Genomic DNA, 17,371 nt, shown 5'->3' on the forward strand with positions numbered 1-17,371 from the left:
ATAAGAGCTGAAAGCACACACACACACACACAATGACCCCTGTCGGGTGATATTATGTTATCTGGGTATTTTATTACCAATTTATTAGCATGTAAGCAGCACTTCAGTGCAGACCCAGAGTCATTTACCCAAAATGCAGCTGTAATCTACTCCAGCTGTTATAAATAGTTCATTACGGTGCAAAATATGCTATTAACAACATTTATTTCACAGCTAATTCATGTGTGACGACAGTTTTACGGTAAAATTAGGACTTGTTGTTTCTAATACAGCTTCACAATAAACTTATTGGGTCAATAAGGCAACATATAAGCCACTGACACTTAAGTTAACTCAACATAGTATTGCACTGGTTCTATATGGATCCACACCAGGAAGCAAAAGTGGTTTTGAGTGTGTAGTTTGTTACTGTAGGTTTCTATGTAAAGCTGTACTTTGCGTGGGGCCATGGTCACGAGAAGAGGCTATATGACCAACTTCCTCTTGTGGTATACATAACCTCGTAAGTGGATATTTACAGTAAGGTTCAAAGAAACGTTCTGAAACGTAAGGACACCCTCCTCCTTTCATTACGCCTCTGCATTTCTGTTAAAATGTGACGAACTTTAGGTAACTCACAATGTTGTTCATAGTAAAAGCAAAGTAAACTAGACTGGTGGTTTGGTTCAGCAGCTGCTGAATTATGGTTGTTGTATCAAAACCGTTGTGGTGAAGGAGGAGCTGAGCTGCAAGGGACGAGCTTTGATTTCAGTCGATCTACGTTCCAACCCATGGCCATGAACTCTGGTTATTAATTGAAAGAATGGCATTGTGGACAGAAGCATTCAAAAGCCGTAGAGATGGGATGATGGACCAGTTGGAAATTTGGCCTCTCTTGGGGAGGTTAACCGGGCACGGCGAGGTGGGAGGAGGCCCTGGAGAGCGCCCAGAGGGATTACATATCTTGACTGGCATGGAAAAGCCTTGGGATTCTTCGTGAGTTAACTAGAATGTGTTGCTAGGGAGAGTGACGTCTGAAATACCATGCTCGGCCTGTTGCTACTGTGATCCAACTTCAGATAAGCAGATGAAAATGGTGAGATTTCCCACCGGTAGTTTAGCGATCTACGGCACTGGTGGTATCCAGGCGGCAACAGTTGCCTAGCAGCAGAGTTCTCACCACTTACGGGTGATTTTACCGCTGGAAACGCCGAAAAAATAGTGACTTCCCATGTCGATTCCAGAATAAAACTGGAAGTAGGAACTACATCTGGCAAAGAAATCTCCAAACGCTCAAGTATAAGACCTCCGCTTAAGTACAACATTTCCGTGAATGGTCTTAGCTGGTGCCTCCGTCTTTTCACACCTTAGCTTTATCTACCAAAAGTATTTTAATCTCTTACACATAAACTAATGTTTTATGGCCTGCGCTCTGCTCAAAGGTGTTAACTTCTGGCCAACGTGCGTCAAACACTGAACCCCCTCCCTCCAAAAATAACGTGTTCACCATCAATGGAGCATTTTATTCAGTTATTGTAATGACAGGAGGCGAGTGTTGATGCTCTGTTTCATTCAGAGGTATGTTTGTTCCATCAAACACTGATTTATGAGATGGGCTGGACGCTCTTTACCTAAATGAGCTCTGAATCATCGGTTTGAGAGATGACTTCCCCCTGGGACTAGCAAAATATTATTACATGGTACGAAGCTTCAATTTGATACCGGTCCACGATGTTTCCATCCGCCCAAGTCGTTTTAATCCAATTCACTGGAATAACCAGTATCAAGTCTGTTATTTATAGCCTTTTATTCCAAACACATGGGACGTTTCTCCTCGAGTATTAGAGGAGAGTGTGGCTGACGTTGCTATGGAGAAACAGTCAAATGCACATTAACCGACTCCAGCGCCAAGAGTTTATGTCTCATGTACTGCACGTGAAACTGAAATCACCGAAACTAATCAACCGAACTGAATGATCTTGTTTTAAGAGTCTCTTCCTCACACGTCGTATTCACCTCCAGTAAATATACCGTCGGCGCGTAAAAACCGAGTGTTTTTCTGAATACTTGGCGCCGAGGTCCGCCCCGCAGCTGCGCACGAAACCGAACATGTTCGCCAGCGCAGCTCGCACAGAAGCTGTCGCCACATTTCCAAAAAGCCACATTATTGAGTGCTTTTTTAACATGGTCGCAGTTTCCAATGCATCTCGGCTTTGCTTTCAAAAACCGGGCGCTTGCCAGCAGTTGGGAGTGGAAGAAAAAAAAAAAAAGGAAAAAAAAAGAGAGACATCTCAAGTTAAATTTAAAGATGTGTTTCTCTTGGAAGCCGGGCTGCGCTGCCATAAACCAAGGGAGACATTTTCATGCTCCACATTTTTCATGGTTTCTCTCCGAGTTTCCTCCCTTCCTTTCTCACTCCACCTTGGCTCCAGAGTTACCTACTGCTGCACTGGCTGCGGACCACAGCCAGCGGGGCACTGTGGGGTGGCCAGTTCCTCCCTCTCAGGCTGAACAGAAGCCCCCCCCTGCCCCAACAGCCCCCCCTCTCTAGCTCCACTAAAACGTTCCCCTGGTTGTCCTTGGATGGCTGGAGAATCCCTCTGAGAATCTGCCACCTGGACAGCAGCTACTTAAGCTCTCTTTCACCACCCTTCTCAAATAATACACTGCCTACACACTCTGAGCTGATGGCCAACAGCAATCAGTTCTAAGCTCGAAGTCCTCTGACCTACCGCCCTGTTTTTTAATGTGGCCATGAAGGAACCGTTTTATTGCAGACTGCAGACTGTTGTCTTGAGCCAACCTCGTGTGGTACACGCTGTAATTTGTGAAGGGTGCAGAGGTTTGGTATTAATTAAGGCTGCGAAATGGCAGCGGTCCGACCGCCTGCCCGTTTCCATAGAGGCTGAATTCACTGAGTGATGTACACACTGGGAGGGGGGATTATGGCCGAGCTCTGGCTGCCCGCTGAGACGCAAACACAAAGGAGAGGATGTAAAAAAAGCACTTTCATTTCACATGACCTGTCGTCAGCAGCAAATTTTCACTCCGCTCCTTGAAACCGGGCTGAACTGCCTGCGGCTTTCAAACTAAACGTACGCCGGGTCCAAGCATCAGATAGAGTTGATTTTATGTGTGTGCAAATGAGAGAGTTGCTTGCACGTTCGACCTCAGCGCTGGCTTTCAGGAACATGAGATTATTATTTCTGTCGGTGATGAGAATATCATATTATGAGGTTAGATTTTAGGGTTTGTGTTCAAATGTCAGGAAGAGGTGACACTTCAGCTGGGGTTGAGTTCACTGAAAAACAAGTTAATCGAGTCTAATTCTCAAGATTAGTTGACCCGAAATTGAGCAAATGAGTAAGTTGCGCTGACAACTTTATTATCTTTTTGTCATCCAGTTGCAGGGAGGTGGCCGGGGTGGATGGCGGGTGTGTAGGTCTCCAAAAACCAGAGATTGCAACCAGACTTGTTAAGGTTTTTACAGTTACATAAAGATGTTTTTTTGTTTGTTTTTTTCTTTTCCCCCCCTGTATGTCATTTTACAGTGTGAAGCACGAACAAACCGTGTTACAATCTGAAAGAAATGCAACCGATGATGCAGCTGAAGTCACCTGCATGGCCTCTCAGAAGATAAATGTTAAGTCTGCTGAGTATAGTCTGAGGTTTCCTCATTTCCCCTTTCTGGTGCTTATCGTGGCTCGCAGATGTAGTTTTATAGAGAACAGCTAAAACGAAACACCACTCAGTGAATAACAAGATAAACTGCATGTCCCCTAATGCTAATGCCAAATGACTAACAAGATGTTCGCCTCTTTATTCAGTGAATGTTTAGTCACCAGGACGTGCTGCGTCTTTATTAAATCAGATGCTCCTTGACATTTTATTTTACAGGACCCAAAAAAAAAAAAAAAAAAGACAGAAAATGAAGGGTAGCTATTTTGGTCATTAAAATATTTTGGAAAACACTTTTCATTTATTTAGTTCCATGTGAAAAGCTACAAGCTGGCAGTATTTAGACCACCCCAGGGACCAAACACAATCAAGCTCGTCCCTTGCCTCATCGCTCACGTCCCTTTTATCTGATATTAGCCCTTGTTATCTGACTGTGTTGTTGCATTAGCCCCGGTCACACTCCATTATATCTACATGAGAGAGTGTGTGTTTGGTGTCAGCACTCCGGAGAACACACACTTCGGACTGATACTGATGGATTATCAAGAAATTCTTCTTCGCGACTCGGCTTGTTAAGGGGAGGAGAGGGCAAGAGCGGGAAAATAAATAAAACGTCACTTTGGTTTGTCTTGTTCTTGTTCCAAAATAAACAGAGCTGTGGCAGAGCAAACTGCCGGCGCTTTTCAGGGGGCTGCTGAGCATTATACAGTTACTTTGATCAAAACAATTTGGACAGAGAAAGAGCCACACGCTTGTCACCACAGCAACCAGAGAAGAGACATGCAAGTGAGAGTGAACAGGTGATTTATAGAAATCGCTGCTCAGTTTCACATCCTTTAGTCCCACTTCCTTTTAACTGATTTAGCAGACAGATTCAGATGCGGGTGAGAGATCATAATTACTGTCATTATTTGCATCCGTGTGGTTATGGTACAGACGTTTTTAAGACCTTTAAGGCACTGACGGAGACTGTAATTTATACAGGTTTAATAAGGGTCACATAGTCAAAGCTTTCATGCAAGCCAGCCAGCACACTGTGACTTTCTTGTTCTCTTCTTGCTGTGTGTGTGTGTGTGTGTGTGTGTGTGTGTGTGTGTGTGTGGGTGTGCGTAATGTTTGCACATATTTAAGTGCATGAACAAGAGTGTGAGTGCGAGCCCTGTAACCCATATGTGCAAGGGGTGAGGGTTCAGTTCCTGCAGGGTTTGTTTAGGAATATATGACACTGCACAGCTGGCCTAATCATCTGTGCATATCTGACTATAAAACTTTACTGAGCGTCGCCAGAGCCAGCTGCCTTTATCAGTGAGAGATGGAGTTATTCCCACTACGGACGGAGGGAGGCCTCGACCCCGAATCCGCAGCTCCTCTCCCAGTGGCCCTCATCAGGAACTGCTCTTCTCACTCTACTGTACGTTCACTGTAAATGGTGGTTTGCGCTAATGTTCGTACAGATGCAGGAAAACTCGAACTCAAGCAAACAAAACAAATCTCACAGTGAGAGGGAAGTTCTCCTGAGGACATACATTCTGAATGTATTGTTTAGATTATTAACTAGCTTCAGGTTAATGCTTAGTATGTATATTTTAGACGACAGGGTGAGAAGCAATGAGTTTAAACTAAAGCAGACTGATTTGAAGGTGAACACATGAGCAAATGTTAAAAATACTACTGAAACTATCTTTTAAAAAAAAAAAAAAAAATGTTGAACACATACATTTTTTGATGTTCTCACTTTCTGTTCTTGCTCCGCTCTACCTGGAAATGGTACCAAACAGTTTAAGTACAACCTGTCCGACTGGTAGAGTTATATGGACATGTGCAACGTCATAATAGCTAATATGAAAGCTGCAAAAAGAAGATTAATCTTCTCTCCTTGCAGCTTTTATAGTATACAAGTTATTTAACGTATGTTTGGTGGAATTATTTTTGGATCCGTAGTTACATCGTTATACTGAGTGCACCAGCTACAAGGAGACTTCTGATTCTTGATAGTCGTAGGATTCAGTAAATAAAGAGTTGTTGAATGTATTTGCACCGTGCAGCAGACTCAGACATCCTGACCCACTGCCACTCTACTTTCCTCAGTTCTACCCTGACACACAGTTGACCTCGGGCTCGCAACATCCATCAGATGATCATTACAAGTTGGAGGTCGCGACCCGCACACTCCAATCACCACACCTCCGCCTCTTCCTGCAGTAACCCAGCGCTCTATACGTACCCTCCGCTTCCCCTCGCGCTGAAACAAAAAAAGTCAATGGCTTCGTAATGTTTCCCCTGGCACACGTTCGTGGATTGAGATATAAAGCGATCCTGCATGACGGCAGGAAACAGTCGCAGGAAATGGAGATGCACTGCGTTGCTCTGAGTGCCACTTCAGGTTATTTATTTGGACAGATTTCCCTTTTTTTTTTTTTTTTTTTTTTTTTTTTAATGGGAATCCCCTTCCCTCCATCCCTTCACTCCTGTATTCCCAGAGTTGATGTCTGGGAGCTGGAGGAACGAGGCTTCAGTGTCGTGTGGCTCGTTGACGCTACAGGGAGGGATCACTTCCCTTCTCCTGCACCCCAACCACATCACCCTCCTCCTGCTCCTCCTCCTCCTCCTCCAAACGAGAACTCATGTGGGGAATCCAATTAGTTAATCTCACTCTTGACACACTTGTCCTTGTTTGCGGCGCAGACACGCCATTCCTACACAGATCCTCTCATAACAAGCTGTCAGAGGGGAGAGAGAGAGGCAGGGAAAGTCAGAGCCGCTCTGAGTGAGGCTATTGATTATGAGTCTTAAACAGACAGGGGGACATCTGGCTTCCATTATGGCCTGTGATGGGATGCAGGGCTCCTCGGCAGCCAGCAGCACAGGCCACACGACGTACAGACACATGCTACGCAGCCTGTAATTACTGCCTATGGGACAGTCTGGGGGATGTGGACTGATACTATGTCATCTAAAGCCGAAACAGGTTTATCATGGATTTTCCATATTAAAGGAAGCTTAACTTTTCATTTTTTTTTTTTTTTTATACCTGTCCAACTGCTGAATGACTTCACTTGGTTTATTATTAAGCCTGGCTTTGTTAAGTATATAGTAGGACTGAAACTTACGTTCACCAATCAATTAAAGCCCAATTTATTAAACTGTATTGTAATCTTGGCATTCAAAGCGAGTCGAAAAATATTTTGTCCACCAGTAGTTTTTCCAGCGCTGTTAAGACAGTGTATCTAAGTTTTGTCTCTTTCCTTTTATTATGTATTTCTTTATTTACATCTCATTGTATTCTTCTTCCATCTTTTCTGAGCATCTTTTTGAGCGGGTTTCTTGCACATTCTACCTTTTTTTATTGCTAAATTCTTCCAGTAAAATATGTGTTATATAACTATAATCAATAAATGATTTAATCTACCTTCCTAACGGAAAAAAAAACAACATTAATTGTTTAACTCCAATAAACTATACGTTGCTCTAAGCCACTTCTCTGTGAAACAGTCATTTGCCAGTTGAACATCCTGTTGCCGTTAGCAACCACCATTGAGAAAACTAACAGCTGTTTGTCTTTGTGGCCTTTTTATTACATTTATTAATTTGTTTTCTGTTTCCCACAATCCAAGCTAGCCATTATGTTAGCAGTCTGAGGCTAACATGTGGCTAATTCATTAATTCAAGTAGCTAACTGTTAAAATACAGAGCTTACTGTTTGTGAACTATATTTTAACAAGATGAATTACTGAGTCCTAGTAATCAGTACTCAATAATGTCTTTTTATTGGTGACAATGACTAAACTTTTCGTAATTTAATTCATTTGAATTTGTTTGTTTTTGTCTATAAACGGTTTCCTGCTATCCCTGCTAGCCATTATGCCAGTAGCCTAATTTTATTAGCCACAGCTAATATGTTGCTAATTCATATATTCAAGTAGCTAAATATTTTAGCCAAAAATTAAAATATGGCTTACGGAAATAAATATTACTCCATCACCTTGAGTCACACACACACACACACACACACACACACACACACACACACACACACACACGATAAAATTAGATTATATGCCCCTTCTGTCTTTGAAGGAAAATGTTGTGAATCAGTTCTGGGCCCTACATTGGACAAATTTAAATTCTTAGTAGGTTTTTGCAAATACTTTACGCTACTCAAGTTAAGAAAACAAATTTTGCACTTATACACACACTGCCAGCTTAACGGATATACGTCTGTCTTGTCTCAACGCGCTGCTCTTGCAACCAAATGAAGCAAACAAAGGGGAAAGACTTCCTCTTTGCTGCTTATTAACCACTATTGTGTCCTCAAAGATTCGGAGTGTATTTACTCAAACCAGCATCACTCATTAAGTTTCTCACGGTCCTGTCGCCATCATCTTGCAACACAGGCCTGTACATCTTTCACAGACATCTCTAAAACCACTCGGTTACACTGACATTGTCTTCCGTGACCATGAAATGCAAAAAAAAAAACGAAACATAATTTGCCACACTGTTCTTTAGGGTGTTTCTCCCTCAGGACCAATTACTCAGAACACATGGTCCCACTGATGTTTTTGCTATAAGCAAACTCTAACTCCCTAAGAGAAGTAATGCTAAAGCCTCTCCCTGCAATATCACTTATCACTGTGGCAAGATGGAGAGTATTGTCTTAACTGGCCTAAACATCAACAATGAGTGATTTAAAGCCCCCCTCCCTCTCAGACTTTAGGATTTGTGTATTTAACTTGACCAGAGCTACAACAGAGAGAGGAGGAAAAAAAAAAAAAACTTTATTTATTCTTTCAGAGGAAGATGCCGACCGCGAGCTGCACAGTCGTGTCACTTCGTCTCTGAGAAACGAGACGAAAAGCTGTTGTGACTTTAATGTGCTTGTTTGGGGTTGCGGGGGCGTGTTGATGAGGTGGGAGTGGGTCATGTCATGGTAGTGAGTAGCACTAACAACACTAAATCACCGTAAACTAATCAAACAGAGAGACATGCATTATGACTGTGTGCGGGCGGAGGATAGGTTTGTGTTTGAGAGGACAAATGTTTTTGTTGCTGAATTTGGGTCTGAATGGCGCGCGGCTTTTGTTCTGGATCGCGTTAAACTTCTACAGGTGCCGCTTTTAATGCGTTCTTGACTTTCGGCTCGGCAGGGTTTGACCGCACGGAGCCTGTATCGGACAGCTGGTTTCACCACAACACCTCATCTCTATCAATTCTCCCATAAATAAATGTCTCAAGCACGTACGTGCACACGTATGCTTGTGTGTGCGTGCTAACTTCTCCTGTGCTCTGCGACATGACAGACACTAAAGCTGAAGCAATAATTTACTAATGCACTCCTCGGCCGTGCTCCCCGGGTCTGTCTGCAGCTCCTGATGGATGCCGACGGCTCCAGAGATGGACTGCTGCTGATAGGGAGTGACCAGAGAGCAGCCTGATTAAAAGTAGTGGGGCACGGCAGAGGGAGATAACCCCGATCCGGTGGTGATGAATCCACTCTGGACAGGCCGCTGTCTCATTAGGGTCTAACCTCAGCCAGGCACTGCATGTCCAAATAAACGCTGAAACAATCCTGCTTTTATCAGCAGGATTACGCTTGTTTTCCTTTCCACAACTTTCCTTGTGTGGGCTCATATAGAGCATCCTCCCACTCCGTTGGCCTCTATAAACTGAAGGTGTGATTCACCAGCGCTGACTGCGCTGTGTTTATACAATTCGGGGTCTATCTTCTTGAATTAATGAGGCCGGCAGCACCATTAGACAACTATTTGCCTCACTAATCTGGAGCCAATATGAAATAGTGAGAAAACGTTGAAATAATCTGCCCTTTTATTTGCGATAACATAAACAGTGGAGTTGTTTTAAAGGATGATAACATTAAATATTGGGCCTGGGGAGGGGGACAGAAAGAGGTAGTTTACATTCTCACTGGAGTAGGCTTGATAACAGGCCAGAGGGAATATGAGCCCCTTTAAATGTGTGCATTAGTGTAATTTATTGGGCTTCCCCTGCTGTTGCTCCGGCTCCTTTTTCCCAAACAAAAGACAGGCCAAGGTTTCAGAATGGATGGGAGCTAAAAATCATTCCCAGTTGATAATCACATAAAACAACGACGTATTTGCCGACTAATAAGCGCAAAACGTTCCATCGGCCTCCTCCCTTCGATCAGGATTAGGTGACTCCTCCGAGCGGAGCGGCGTGATTTACACCCCGCGAGTTGAAAATGCTTTGGTTTTGGAGTGGGTACAGGGCGAGTCGGGGAGGCTGGGGTAAGGCCAGAGATTTCATAATTCTTGGTGCATGTCTGGAAGTCGTCCACGCGTTCCGATTTTTAACCAATTTATGTCCGAGCGGAATGACCCTGGGAATTAATGAGGTTCTGGCTGTGAGTTCCAGCACTGCAAGGTCAAGTAAATCATGCTTTAGGGCTGCAGTCCTCCCCTACTCTGCTCCCTCATTCTTCCCCGGCTCCACATCCTGCGATAACGGAAAGACAAGGGGCCTGAGAAATACCACCTCATCGACACTTGTGTCCATCCAGTAGAACATATTTTAGAGTAGGAGCGCCAACCGGCTGTAAAGCCTGCTTTTAGTGGAGACTAGAAGCTGATGAATGGGAGTGGGGCAGGAGCACTGGGACTAGAGGTCACTTTCTTCATTTCACATTTCACAGCAGATTGTTGATGTTATGCACATTTCTCTCTCCAGAGGTGACTTTTTTTTTTTTTTTCTATCTGGGCCTGTGTTTTATTGAAGCATTATAAAGACTTTATACTTGATTTAGCTGCACCATTTCCCCCCTTTGAATGAATACGCGGTGGAGCACATTCGCATGAAGGGAAAAGTTGACATCATTAGACATAATACCATGAAACCTAATAGAGTAACACCTCAGTAATGAGCACCGCAAATCAGCCAGCTCTTTTTTATGCAGAAAAATAATTTGTCTTTTCATTTAATAGCTGTTAAAACGCCATAATTTTTACACATGTGTTTAGTGTTTCATATTTAAGAGGAAAAAGGGTGACAACATTGTCAAACAAGCATGAAACTGGAGCACAGTTCACCACTCATGGAACATTGTGGAGTGAGGCTGCCAAGTCCCGCTCGGCTGTGTTTTCTGTCCTACTGTTACCAACAAGTCAGCATATATCACCTAAATTAATTCCCCTGTCTTTAAGAAAAAGGTTGCAAAACGATGGTTTGTGTTTTTGCCAGAGTTTTTAAAAAGCCCACAAGTGGAGATCCGACTAAAAGTTTCCAAGTCTGGTGGATTTTATCAATGAGGGTTTTTCTTTCGTAACTTGTGTTGTATTTTGTCATATCTTACACGTCTTAGAGATTCTGTTTGCTGACAAGCTGATTAAAACACGCAGCTAACAAGATTTAATAACGATATTAATCACTCCTGCTTTTCTGCATCCAGAAAAAAAAAAAAAATGTGTTTGCAGTTTCAGTCCACTGCAGCATATTTGTGTAATCCGAACCTCATGAATCCAACCATAAAACAAAATAAACATAAATTTTCTACATACTACTGTATATCAATGCGGATGGAACTGGACGGTTGCCAGTTCAAAGCTCTGGACTGGCTCAGAAAATCTGGCAGGGAGAGCGAGTGATTAATGCTTCGTCCTGCCTGCGGTGCGACCGTTGGGGTGCCCTTGAGCAAGGTACTTAACCTCCTACCGTCCAGAGCTCAGAGTGTAGCAGTGCAACACGGAGGACGTGCCCAGAAACATTTCCATGCTATCGATTACAAATTAGGTTTTGCCATTACATTCAGTCTTTTCCTGGTCTGAAAAGAAACTCAATTCTTTTTTGCTCGGCATCGGTAACAAATATAATGAAACACAACTGTACTTACAGACATTTCACCACTCGTCCAAGTGGCTTCTTTCTCAGCTTTGTTTTAAATATATCGTTACCTGGATGACTGAGAATCTGCATGGGCAATAAAGCAAATTACACCAATAACATTAAAGCTAAATTAGTCCCAGTTCCTGCAGCTCATGTGTCACATTCGAATGGTTCACCAATCAGCCAAAACATTAAAACCACTGACTGGGGAAGTAACTACCATTCACCATCTTGAGATAACTCAGTGTTCTGCTGGGAAATGTTTGGACCTGGCATTCGTAGGGATATTACTTCAAACAGACCAGACACCCCCACCACATACCAATACACTCAGGATGCAGCCAGACACAGACACACACACAGTTTAGGAACAACTCAAAAAACATGAACAGCACAAGGTGTTGACATGGCCTCCAAATTCACTAGATCCCGAACTGATCAAGTATCTAAAGGATCCGATCCACAGAGGCCCCTCCCCTCAACTCATAGGACCTAAAAAAAAAAAAAAAAAAAAAAAAACTCTAAAAACATCCTATTGCCAGACACCACAGGACACACTCAGAAGGCCCATGTCCCTTCTCTGATGAGTCACAACTATTCTGGAGGCACAAACGTACACAATATTAGGGTATTTTGCATTGGTCAATATTGGTCATAATGTTATGCTTGATTGGTATATGAGCCAACAGAATAAACTGGTCTGGTATATAGGAGATCCACCTGTAACCTTTTAAATAAAGCCACTGTTCAGGAGTAAAAGGTCCAACAACAACAAGCTCCAAAAACCCTGGACACTACATTTCCCATGATGCAAATCTAAAGTGACTCTAATTAGACATTTCCTGCCCACTATTTTCAAACATTTCTTAAAACATTAAAGTGTCTTCATTCAGAGCCGGAGAAGATGTTATACAACCGTTTCCGCAGGCAGAGCAGCACTCCTTATGTTGAGTAAATGGAACTTGATGTGTAAATTCAGTGCCCATTTAAAATTATTACTCGTGTCACTGATATGGTTTCAGACGAGGCAGGAGAACTCCCTTCTTGACCATTTCACAACCTCTATTTATCCGCACATTCTTTCCTCCGGCTAATACTTTACCTTGTTTATAAGATTATCCTCCCAGTAACTGTTAACTTAATGTATGAATTAGATCAGGGCGACAACTCGGAATAAATCTGGCCTGTCTGCGATTATCGCCATTACATACTTCAGGGTCTGTTAAAACAAACGAAGCGGTGATGTAAGGAGTCAGAGCCGGACCCGCTGAGGAGAAGCAGTCTCCACACTCTTGGCCGTTGGCTCCAGACAAGCACCTTGATGGCTGTAATTACTGTCATGTTCCAAAAGAGATGAGAGATACCAGAGGCCCAAATAAAACCTAAAACGGTTTTGATATGATGGATTTCTCAGACTTTGTTTAAAAATTCCTTGAGCTGTCTGTCTGGAGTCTCGAGGAGATGATGACTTGAGCACTACACTCTGTCCGTTCGGCCCATTCAGCGCACAAAAGCTTTACGGTGTTTAAATCAATAGATTCGAGGTTTGCATGCGGCTACGATTGCTGCCTGTTTGCTTCACAAGTAAGTATGCAGACTGGTTTCAGTAAATGTCTGCTGCATGTGTTTACATTCTACCTAATGCACTCAGATGACACCGAATCTAAACATATTCACACAGAGACGGTGCACTGCTCGGCTTTACTGGCACATTCCAAGTAGGTCCATCTTTATGAGTCCAGCTGCCTTGAAGCTGAAGTTTCTCACCGGTCAGCATTTAAACATAAGCAGTTGCTCCCTAAGTCAACAAAGATTTGACTTATGTTCAGTCCTGAAAGGAAGAATTTTTATTGTTTAAGCATTTAGCTGTGGCGGAGGAAGTATTTAGATTCAGCTCGTCACGAGTTCTCTGCTTAAAAAGCTATTAAGTAATTGGCTAAATAGGTATCAAGAGTGAAAGTAACATGGCAAAATGGCACCTGTCATTTTCATTCAGTTACATTATTATATTCATAAGGGTGACACATTAAGGTATAAGTAATAATATTTTTTATTATTCCTGCCATTAAAATAAATCCCATTACCTTCAATTCAGTCAAATACTTTTATTAAGTGCTATTCCCTGTCCACATGTAAAACAATTCAATCATTGCCTAGGTAACCCTCTTAAAACTTCAAAACATTAGGAAAGACTGGGAAACCGCAAATGTTTCCGAATGAACCAAGAAGAATCTGGATTCACCCAAAGCTCCGAGCCCGAACCATCAACATGGTAGGAACCAAACCTGTGGATGGAGTTTCCATGCGTTCAATGTTTGGGGAACTCTGTGTCATGTGTCGTTCAACTGTATCAGTTTCTCCAATGAATTTCATTAGCAATGGTTTCTTCCTTCACTGAACCGTTCATTATGCAGACGAGCAGTGTCTAGCACGTTAGCTGCAAAATTACTTAGCTTCTCATTATACAATGGCCCACACTCTACTAATTTGTTGGATCGCTTTTAGCTTTGATTACAGCAGCATTCTCTGGAGCATTGTTTCAATAAGAAGCATCTGCAGTGTCACAAGATTTATTTCCATCCAGTGTTGCAACATCTTGTATTGATGATGGGATGACCACTGTGCAAAGCCTCCTCCAGCACATCCCAAAGATTCTCAATGGAGCTAAGGTCTGGTTGAGCCCGATGAATCCTGGCATTGTCGTCTTGGAATATGCCCGTGCCACCAGGGAAGAAAAAAAAATCCATCGATGGAATAACCTGGTCATATTCCGACCACATTTTTTCCTCAAAGACGATGGTTCCCCACTATCCTGACAGTATTTAATGATGAATTGGACAGTACTTAAGCCAATTTTAGCAGCTTCTGCTTGAATCTCCTTAGATGTTTTCTCTGATTAATGCATGACCCTTCTCAAAGAGACTAACATCTTTTCCACGATCACGGGATGTGTCTTTCGCCACGGTTGTTTAATAAATGAGAGGCTACTCATTGCATCAGCTGAGGTTAAATAACTTGTTGCTAGATGAAAGATAATCGCCCATGCAGTAATCATCCAATAGTTTGTACCTATGTGCTTAATTAAATTCAGGTGGCGATTTTTTTTGGCCAGGCAGTGTATATTAGTCACTGGAAAACATATGTTATATTACTAATCTGCCAATAGTAACAGTAATTAGTTACATCGCTTTCATTACTCAGCCCAAATTGTAGGCATTTAATGACCATCATCAGACACTGCTGTCAATGCTCTTTTAGTGCACTGAGGGACATAGACGCCAGAATGTACGCACATAGCCAGTGCTGGTGTGAGCCATTTATGCTCATGCACTCGAAGATCTGGCTTGCTCTGTAAAAATGTCGCCCAAACACAAATCGGTGCTGAAGCTTTTGCCGAAATTTCACTGAAATTAAAAACGCTTGCATCTCCGAACCTTCTCAGTTAACTTTCCCCTGATGTGTTCCATTTTATTGATCCAAAACAATGAATTCAAAAATTGTGGAGATAGAAAAGCAGGCAGCAATACTCAAGCAGAAACATGCTACTACCAAGCGGACCAGTCATGTGGTCTCCGTCACATAGTTACATTTCTGGGGAGGCACATCAGTTGCAGCGATAGGGTCTGCACAGGCTCTGCACTGTTGCCATATCTTCTGCATCAAGTTCATACAGAAGTCTAAATTAGTCCCCAACACTGCTTTACAGTTCACAAAAACACTACGTACATGTAAATAAGACAGTGTTACCAGGAGGTATCAATTAACAACTGAAGGCAGTGAAATAATCAGAATGGAGATCGACCGATATGGACTTTTTAGGGCCGATACCAATTTTTTGGTAAAACCAAAGTTTTGACCGATACGCGTTGCCGATTACACAACGCAGCATTTTACAGCTTCCAGCTGCATGTACTCTGCTAGTGGGCACAGGGCTGCCTGTGAATGCCGGGATAAAATATAAATGTGAGTATATATGTGCAAATGCACCTGCGTATCGGCCATTACCGACACCAGTAAAAAGCGCAAATATCGGCCTGATATATCAGCCAGACGATTGATCTCAAAATCAGAAGCACTCAGACATTACTTTTTCAGTAAAGGTTGTAGTGATGCCAAAAGTACAAAACAATCACATTTTTACTTTTGTAAAAGTAAAAAATTTTATTATCATGCTTCTATTTTTTTTTTTTTCCCCAGACCAGACACACTTTCAGGGACGGCCCTGGCAACAGGTATTCTACACATTCCTGTACCTAGCAATGCTTTCTGTCCATTGCAAGGAATCCCCATGCGTTCCCAGGCCAGTCAAGATATATAATCCTAAATTGTACGTCTACGTTTTTTCCCAGCTGTCCGTGACGGGTAAACCTCCAAGGGGAGGCGCCCAAGAGGCATTCTCACCATAGGCCCAAACCACGTTTAAGGGTCAATCTGATGCTCAGGAGCATTTCAAGCTGCCTTAAAATAGATCAAAAGCAAAACATACTCATAATGGAGAATTTCTGATTAAAACATAGGCTTTTAAACTGATCCCACAGGGTAAAGCACCTCAGGTTATTTCTTAAGCAGAGACAAGGTAGAGTACTTACCACAACCGTTCTTTAGTGTCATCTTCATTCTGGTGACCATGTAAAACCATTATTTCATTACCCCTCCAATAATCCCTAACAGCTCACTTATTATACCTCACAGTTCTGTTCTGATGGACTCCAGTTAAGTAAATGCGTCACAGCGGGAGCTGCCACATCCTTACAGTGAGTATGCCAGAAACTTAAAATGAATGACTCCAGAAATCACTGGAGGTTTCACAGGCTGTTTCTTGCCTCCCTCCGTGCTGTAGGGCTAAACACACCAGGGAGATAAAAATCTAATTTTTGCAAATGGGATTAATGCACATATAATAACAGAAGAGGGGATGAATGGGCTTACTGTGTTAAACAAAAGATGTACCTGATAGTCCCTGTGTGGTTTCTGCTCAACATATTTGGATAAATGGTGGACAGCATGGAGACGCCTGAAATGCAGATCCATTTAACTCTGGAGGAAGATTAGTCATTTGTGGGCCAAACTGCTGCTTAAAATTGTCAGAATAAAAGTCTCTATTTTGAGACATGAGTGCCCACAATGGGTGAAACGTTTTGAGGGAATACAGTTTTTACTGGCACCCGACACGCAGCTTTGCTCATATATCGATAGCTGACCACTCGACTTCAACGTGCGCATCAAATATCTGCCTCAATCTCATTTATTTTTACATTGACAGGCTCATATATTATGTGCTTGGCTTGAGTACTGAACTGCAAAATGGCAGAAATATCCCTTGCAACCTTGAAATTCCTCCAAGCGTCATGAATCAGAAAGCTCTGAAATTTGTTGGATTTTTTTTTTTTTTTTGTATTCGCCCCTTTTATATTTTATTCGTCCTTTTTCTTGCAAAAAAAAAATAAAATCACCCTCTCCAGTAAATTTGAGATTAAACCTTTAAGAAAAGTGAAACCTTTGAGTATGCGTTTAACAGCCTGCCCGACCTTGCCGTAAAACCTCGTGTGTCCGCATTATACTGACTGGAGAAAGTAATACTCTATGTGCCTCCTCTGCTTAAGTTGAAGGGCAAAGGGTGAACTGAGTTGCCAATTTTCACCACAGTTTCCTCTCTTTAGTAGCTCTGATGCTGCAATAACACAAATTTGCCAAAAGGAAAAAAAAAAAAAAAAGATGCTACTCAAAGAGGGGATAAAGTGTACTTTCAACATGTCCAGAGCTTTTAAACCTGAACCCAATCATTGCTGCTGCATTTCAGGACTCTGTGTGTGTGTGTGTGTGTGTGTGTGTGTGTGTATTGTATTGTAAGCGACAA

This window comes from Mugil cephalus, chromosome 21 (genome assembly GCF_022458985.1).
Source record: "Mugil cephalus isolate CIBA_MC_2020 chromosome 21, CIBA_Mcephalus_1.1, whole genome shotgun sequence".
NCBI classification, from domain to species: Eukaryota; Metazoa; Chordata; class Actinopteri; order Mugiliformes; family Mugilidae; genus Mugil; species Mugil cephalus.